Source organism: Lynx rufus, unplaced genomic scaffold (assembly GCF_022079265.1).
Source record: "Lynx rufus isolate CCGP_SWC_20201006 ecotype Redwood Valley unplaced genomic scaffold, mLynRuf1.p SCAF_3, whole genome shotgun sequence".
NCBI lineage: Eukaryota > Metazoa > Chordata > Mammalia > Carnivora > Felidae > Lynx > Lynx rufus.
Window position 1 is genome coordinate 113,894,499 of NW_025814845.1, and position 9,252 is coordinate 113,903,750.

The 9,252-nt window shown below is 33.7% G+C and overlaps 1 pseudogene; it reads left to right on the forward strand.

Moving 5' to 3' along the window:
* The first annotated feature begins 8,933 nt into the window (after window positions 1-8,933).
* On the forward strand, window positions 8,934-9,044 carry LOC124521491 (uncharacterized; annotated as a pseudogene).
* The last annotated feature ends 208 nt before the right edge of the window (window positions 9,045-9,252 follow it).

Sequence of the window (9,252 nt, forward strand, 5' to 3'; positions counted from 1 at the left end):
AAATGTAACATTATGCATCAACTATACTAAAAATGTTATTTTGTAATTGCAGTATCTTATTTCATTTTCTCCATACTAGCAAAACTAATCACATACAGTTCATTATCCCCTCACACATACCTGTTGATACAAAGCCTTAATTTTTTAACAAATATTAATTAAAAACCTTGGGGCGCCTGGGTGGCTCAGTCGGTTGAGCGTCCGACTTCAGCTCAGGTCATGATCTCACAGTTTGTGAGTTCGAGCCCCGCATCGGGCTCTGTGCTGACAGCTCAGAGCCTGGAGCCTGCTTCGGATTCTGTGTCTCCCTCTCTCTCTTCCCCTCCCCCACTTGTGCTCTGTCTCTCTGTGTCTCTCAAAAATAAATAAAAATGTTAAAAAAATTTTTAATAAAAAAATAAAAAATAAAAACCTGATAGCTAATCAATTGACTCTAGCTATTGGAAACTGTAAGAAAAATACAATGTGAAAACGTAGTTCTTAGATACAAGGAGTTTAAAATCTAGGTAAAGAGACAAAAAAATCCAAATATACTAAACTACAAATAGAATAGAATTTTCAAAAAACACCACCACCACCACCACAAAAAGAGTGAATAAGGATAAGAAATAAGAGCTACTAAGTGGAAGCTCATTCTAATTAAATCTGATGCAATTAGCAAAGGTTTTGATATTGGCCTTAAAATATAGGTAGAAGTTGCGTGGGTATAATAATCAAAAACTTTCCTGGAAAAGAATGCCATATGTACTAAGATATGGTAGAAAAACCAGCCCCCCATGCTGTTTATCTATGGAATAGTATCTTTACCATTCTATTTTTGAGCAGATTTGAAAGCAGAGGAACTTCTGGATAACTTTTCAACAAGGTCTCATGAATTGTTTTGGTATACTTAGATGACACGGATCAGAAAAATGAAAGATCACACTAATACTTACAAAATGAAGTTCCACCTTACATTTAAAATAAGCTGATCATGAACACAGTTCCTGAAAATATATATTTGAGGAGAGATGGAGTTTCTTTAACAACTTAGAAGTTATAAAAAGAAAAACATAATCTGCCCAGTGTTTAAAATTTGCTGCAGAGTTGTCTTAACATGAATGTTGATGCCATATTTATATATTTACAATATATGGGAACATTGAGACAGATTTCATCTAATATCTGCATAAATTTTCCTGAAAATATGCTAACATTTTAAGAAGAATGAAATCCCACGAAATGGTAGATGGTTTTATTCATTTGTCTTTTCTGTAGCAATGAACTCCTCCACTGTCGTTCTTGTAGAGCCAGGATTTGAGAAACTGTATGTGAAGTTCACATACCATTCTATTCTAATACTTGCCCATTATCTGACACCATATGGTATCTTAAACATCTCTGGCCTAATTTGAACAAAATATACTTAATGATCTCCACAAATGCTTTCAAATTTTTGTATCTTACCACCATCAAAAGGTATTTAAATAGGTGGCAATCAATCCTCAGTAAGATCTCAAGTTTCTACAATATTAGTCCTTATTTGTTTGACCTTGTTTATGTTCTTACTCCCCCATCCTTTGAAATCTAATCTTTAAATAACCCACTTAGACATCTCTGGTATTAATATTTCTCCCAGAAAATATGATTTTCTGTTCAGGCAAATTGGATTTCCAATGATATTATTAATCTTTCTACAATTTCCCAGACTTCTGGCTCTCATTTCTTCTTTTAATTTATAAACACTTGCATTTGTCTATGCCCTTGACATACTAAAACAGATGGAGTTTCTATCCTAAATCGTGAGCATTACTAAGCAAATGCAAGTGGCAGTTAGCTGTAACCTTGCAATCTTTATAAATATGCACCCACAAAGAAATTTAAATATAATTTCTTCAGTTTACTACAGAAAATAAATGATTTGAGAAGACCAATTAGCTACATCAACCACTTCACGCACACACATGCCTAAATCATGCTAGTTGAAATATCCGGAGTTTTAAATTTCTAACAAAAGACCAGGAGAGGGTGGGGAAGAGATCAGTAAATGGGTAGATGATAGATAGACAACTATAGATAAAATAAAATTGAATTACATTTAAGTTTAGATTCTTTTTCTATGTATTCACCCCATTTTCTTTTGTGCCTGAGATGACAGATAGTTTTTTCAAAACTAGCTTTCACTTTATTTCCAGTTGTGGCATGTTTAGTTGATGATGGTAGAACACAATACACACCAGTGTTCCACAGATTTTGAAAAGCACCCTGTCCTCAATTATCACAATAAATTAGACAATTAAATGAAATAATGCCCAGACACTTTGTATATTTTGAGATTTTAAAGGAATTTTTAGCAATTGATTTTATAAATATGTAAGATAGATTTAGCCATTCCAAAATCTCAATAATTGTTTCATCAGAACCAATTTCACATTATTTTTATTTATTTACTTTTTTTTCAGAAGGTGGAACTTTTATATGAAATCAACAAATTGCTGAATTAGTCAAGGTTTTTTAAATTTGCTTTTTAAACTTCTCAATAATTGCTTTTGCCCTACCCTTAATAACTTTAGGTGCAGAAATGCAGCGTTTTCTGAACCCCCAATCCAGCTTCTCATAGGGAAGGGCTGAGTCATAGTTAATTTCCCACCCAACTCATATTTGCCTTAACGGAAAGGAAGGAGGCTTATATTTTTAGTTTGGTATGCCAGTATATATTAAGATTAAAAACTATTGTACATTTGCAAAGGCAATGGCGGCTTAAGGTGATATTGTAAATATTGTAAATATTGTAAATTATAAATTGTATTGGATATTGTAAGTTAGCTTATTTACCAATCAAGTTATCACTTTATTTCCAATTGTGGCATATTTAGTTGATGATGTTAGAACATAAGACACACCAGTGTTCACTGATTTTAAAAGCACCCTGTCCCCAATTATCACAATACATTAGAGAATTAAAGGACACACTGTCATAATTTTCAGAATTAAGAAATTCTGAATTTCTTATGTCATAAAGGAAGCTCAAGCCAGCCTAACAGGTAGCATTATATTGAGGGATCACCACAGACTGTTGTGTGGTCCAGATTGCAAGTACAGGACATTTTCATAACGGACTCCTGAAGTATTGTTCAGGATAAACTTCCAATTGGCTAGAAGACTAGTGCAGGTCAATGCTGTAGCCATTAACCACACTGAGCACTTCCAATGTGGCAAGTCCACACTGGGGTATTCTGTAAGTGTAAAATACACAGCAGAAGTTGAAGACAGTACCAGAAAAGAAATAGAATGTAAAATGTATATCATTAATAATTTTATATTGATTAAACATTGAAATGATAATACATATTTTAGATGTATCAGGTCAAGGAAAATTATTACAATTAATTTTATGCTTCTTTTTACTTTATTGTTATGGCTGCTAGAAATTTTGAAATTACATATGCGGCTCACATTTAGGGCTGGAATTCTATTTCAACTGTACAGTGATGGTCTAGACTATATGCCCTTTAAAGAGAGGGTCCACTCCAGTCTTGTTTTAATTTTTTTTAAACGTTTATTCATTTTAGAGAGAGTGAGAGAGAGAGAATGAGTAGGGGAGGGGCAGAGAGAGAGGGAGACACAGAATCCAAAGCAGGCTCCAGGCTCTGAGCTGTCAGCACAGAGCCTGATGTGGGGCTCTAACTCACAAACTGTGAGATCATGACTTGAGCTGAAGTCAACGCTTAACCAACAGAGCCACCCATGCGCCCCGACTCATGTCTTGTTTTACATGATAGTATCTAATATGAATTATTAATAAATGCGTTGAATACGTTATTAGTGAATGCCAAACAAGCCTTACAATCAGAGTACCCTCTTCCCTGAACATTTCTGGAGACATCCTGAAAATCCTTTGTTCTTTTTTTCCTTTGCCTTTTTATTGCAAACTAACTGTTATCCTTCTGTGTCCTTTTAGCATCAACCACGATTCGATTATTTCACGGTTATCCACTTTCAGATGTGTTAATATACAAATGCTCTCCTAGTTTAAGCTCTAGTCCCTTGAATGGCTTAAAGTCTCCTTAATCTCCTAATCAATTAATTGCATTTTCTTCCTTAGCGTGATATGCTTGGATAGTCTCCTGTCAAATCAGCATCATCCGTAGCCTCTTCAAAGGCAAAAGAACTACATTTCCCAGAATCTCTTTCTCTGTATAGTTCCAGATTCCAGGTTGGAATCAGTCAACAAGAGATTTTTCTTGAGATTTGTAAGACAGAAAAGGCTTAGAGGATTGTTTTCCCAAGTCAGTTAAAGGATGATAAATGGGCAAAAGGATGTTCAAATCTTGTAAGTAAACTTTTCTTTAAGGAAAATAAATAAAACTGCAAATACAAAATTAATAGGGCCACTCCCACAGTAGGGCCCATGACAAGAAAAGATTCCTAAAGTTCAAACTTTATTAACTTCACTGTGAGTCCACCCCTGTACCAGTTCTTTCTGTCAGCAACGCTGATGGAAGAGCTCCTTCTTTACTGAATATATTTATTTTTAAATGAGGTTAAACTCTTTCCAGATATTTATTGCCTATATAATAACATAAGCAAGAGCTCAACTTATTATACACATTGTACACATTATATATTCCTAATATATATAGGAACACACTTTTTCATGTGCTAATAAAATGAAAGCAGATGAAAAAAATCGCCACTAAATTGCATCACTTTATATACCCATGTGCCAGAAGTGGGGTCCACAAAATTCTGATCACCGTCCTGTGGATATGGATGAACTCTGTGCTCCTAATACTCTTGTGTCCTCTGGATTCCACCTTATCTTGTTATATAAGAACAGTGATTCATGCTTCTTTTTTACCTCTCTATGAGTAATTCTCATGAACATTCAGACATGTCATTATTATTTATTATTTCTCTTCTAGATTAAAAAAAAATCCCTTGACATCACTTTCTCCTTTCCCTTTATGTCAACTTCCTATGAAGTGTCACTTATACTGTCTCCATGTGACTTGCTCTTCTCTTGTTTCCTTTTGAGACCATTCTAATAGCTTCTATTAGCCATATGTTCACCAAATTCTTGTGTGTGTGTGTGTGTGTGTGTGACTTCTTTACAAGTCATCAGTCAATATTGCTAAGTCTAATAGTAATTTATTTTCTGTCACCAACCTATTTAATGTGTATACATTGTTTCATCCCAGAGATTACTCCATTCTTCTTTAAACCCTTCCTTGACTTAACTGTTTTTGATCACTTCCAATCACACTACTGTCCTCAGTTTCCTCCAACATCACCAGCCACTCCTTTCGGTCTCTAGTCTTTCCTACCAGTTAATATTGGAATGTTCAAGGACTCAATTCTTACACGCAGATACTCTCTCTCACTATATATATAGTATATATATATATATATATATACACACACACACACTTTATATATGTATATAAACTATATATATAGTATATACACTTTATATATATATATATACACACTATATATATACACTATATATATACATACATATATATAGTGTATATATATACACTATATATATGTATGTATATATATAGTCTTCTTGAGTGATATCGTCCAGCTCCAGTTAAATGGCATATCTATGCAGATAACTTCAAAATTTATAACTCTACCACAGACTTTTTTCCTGAATATATATATATATATATATATATATATATACATATATGCCAACATTTATACCTACATACTTTCATAGTTAAGTAACAGGCCAATTAAATTTAACACGTTCCAAACTGAACTTCTCACCTTTACCAGATGCAATCTGCTCTTACTGCCTTTCTTGTTACACAAATGGCAATTTCATTTTTCTGGTTCATCAGGGCAACATTCTTAAATTCATCCTTGATACTTCTTTTTTTTCATATTTCACAGAAAATCTATCAGCAAATCTTTCAAAACTAACAAGAACCCAACCGCTTCTCATCACCTCTACACTAAAAGCCACCATCATCTCACCTGGACTATTGCCATATCTTAAAGCAATATTTTGCTTGGTCTAGAGTCGACCAACATCACAGCGTTCACAACCTATAAGGATGCTGGTAGTACATAATTTAGTGCATCCTAAAAACTTGTTAACATCTTCCTGTATGATTTATTAAAGCCAAATGATCCTGCAATACTCTAAAAAGCTTTCAAAAATTGGATCCCAGTTAACCATTTTGCCTTCAATTTCTATTATTCTCTTCTTCCTTGTGTTCTTCCTCATCACAGGCAACATCTTCTTGAGCTGAATGGGCATGCCTTTGCCTGGAATTTTCCCCTGGAGATCTACAGATTCCATTTGACAATCCTGTCATGAATATCCACTTTTCACATTCAGACCTCCTTAAAAGTGTATGCGTCTGCAGCTTTACTGAGACTCAGAATTTGAATATCTTCAAAGCTATGACTTAACAACTTCAATGAAATAATAAAATGCTGTTTTAAGTGTTATTTGAAGCTTGGGGTTTTATAAAATTAGAATTCAAGGAGAAGAGTTGAAATAACAAAACTCTGTAAATTTTACCTTTCACAAATATTGAAGGAAATGAAATTTTAATGTTAGAGACTCATTGTGTAGGGGGAAAGAAAGCATGTAGATTAATAATTGATGGGCATAATTTTGTTTTCCAAATACCCTCTCTATTGTTACCATATAATGCTGGAAAACTTCTGCAACTGTCAGATCAGTTGCCAGAATCCCAGAGTTTAGAAGAGAAAGTGTCTGTCTCCCCTTACTCATAAATCAACACTGTCTTTATAAAAATAATGTTAATGAATGACTAGCACAAACAAAGCAAAACAAACAAAAAAGAAACAAAACCACAAACACACAAACGGAGAAAGGCCATAGCAATGACAGATAAATAAAGGCCAAGAACAACTGACTAGTACAAGCCTCAAGTACTGTTAATACTATGCTTCCTGAGTGCTTATTCTTACCAGCAGAGTAAAGTGCACATGTATGAATAATGAGACATATTCAGTCAAACTGAGACACACAGTATGAATAATTCTTAGGTTGGAAGGAAAGGCCACTTGAAAATATTTTTGACTACGCAAATTAGTTGAGGCTTGAGGCTTGTAGGAAAATAATGGTATAATTTTCTCATAAGTATAGCTAATAAAAGAAGGATTAAGAAATACAAATGGCACCATAAGCTTAGCAGATCTCCATATAAATTAACTGATTCATGGGTAGAATTTCAGAATAAAACATGGAATAATTATTCTGATTCACATTCCCATGTTGCTTATTGAAGGTAGGGATAGGGGGGTGCTTGCTCAATGCAAGCATACATTAATAGACGTGTTAAGAAAAGCTCTAATTTCCCTCAAGATGGAAGGATTCTGACATTATGTAATCAAAATAAAATCTGGTTTGTGATGAATAACCCAGAGTTTTATGCAGAGAATTCTTAATTACACTTCATAAAGCTTCTACATAAAACAGATCTTGCACATTTTATAAAAATCTGGAAATGCAACTATATAATAAATTTATAAAACCCTAGATTTTTTTGAAATTTATTTTTGAGAGTTAGAGACAGAGTGTGAGTGGGGGATGGGCAGAGAGAGAGGGAGACACAGAATCCAAAGCAGGCTCCAAGCTCTGAACTGTCAGCACAGAGTCCCACGTGGGGCTCGAACTCACAAACTGTGAGATGATGACCTGAGCCGAAGTTGGCTGCTCAACTGACTGAGCCATACAGGTGCCCCTAAAACCCTAGATTTTTAAGAATAGGGAGAGAAGTGAAATGACAAACACTATATTTTATTTTCGCTGGGCATATTATTTATTCAAGTGATACATGTTTTATTCTTCAGTAAGTAAATACATACATATGGCAGAAATAAATACTTTAATCTTTATAAACTATCAGAAGCATCTTCCACATTATTTCCTCCCCTCATTTTCACTTTATCTTTCGCTATATTTTTATGATTAGAATCATTAGCATATACTTGTTTTTTTTTTTCAGATACTGTCAGGTGTAGAACAACTGAGATCAGACATAAACAAAGAATAATTTATTGTTCCCCACTGCTGATTAGCAAAAAACATAATAATGTATATTGTTCACCCCATTCCTTGACTTATTTTTCTTGAAATAAAAATTTAAGATGAGAATGTGTTTTCCTTGAGCAAATATGTGGTGTCAAAATTCATTTTGGGGGAAACAACAAGGGTCAGAAAAACCCTACTTATTTATTTATCTATTTATTTATTTATTTATTTATTATTTTTATTATTTTTATTTTGAGAGAGAGAGTGGAAGTGAGTGAGTGTGAGCAGGGGAGGGGCAGAGAGAGAGGGAGAGAGAGAATCCAAGCAGGCTCTGCACTGTCAACACAGAGCCAATGTGGGGCTCGATCTCATGAACCATGAGATATCATGACTTGAGCTGAAATTAAGAGTCAGACAATTAACCAACTGAGCCATTCCGGTGTGCCAAACCCTATCATTTTTTAAAAGTCAATATCTAAAGTTAAAATAGAAGTAAACTGTAAGAAACTTTTTTTTCAAGTATCCATCCAGTCTAATTATTTGTTTATTATTTGTCTATAATTATTTGTTTATTATAATTATTATTATTTGCTTTTGAAACTACACACCTAAATTTACAAAAGGCATTGCTCATAAGGCTACTTGTAGACTCAGAGTTTAGGGAAGGTTTTACTTTTCATGTTTGACCTAATCATAATTAATGCCTTCTAAGCAACTCAAGAGCAATAGTCTATTACATAAAAATAATGTCAAATTGCTTTCAGTGACAGATATATAATCATAAGCAAAGGAAATATATGCTCCATGTTTTTCAACATTTCAGATTTATACAGGGGGCTAACAAAGCACATAAAGTGTAAAAATAAAGACCTACCACTGCATTAATATAGAACACTAAACAACAGTGGAGATCTAAAAATATGGGACAATCACTTCTCGGCCTTTTGGCTAAGATCAAGTGTAGTAAAAATATGGGACAAATATTGAAAGTAAGATATTTCTGAACATTCATACTACCTGATTGAATTGGAATTTTAATTGAATGAGTGTCATCACGCAGTATACATCCAAAGTTTTACAATTTTTCCTAAATCTAACCAGCAAACAAATTGTTGAGAATCTATTACATGCAAAGTCTTTATTAGTCAGTGACTTTGAGTCAATTTATGCCCTTGATTTATTCCCTAATGATCAGTCATGTGTAAGTCATGAAATTCAGATTGAAAAAGAGCTACAGGAAAACAACC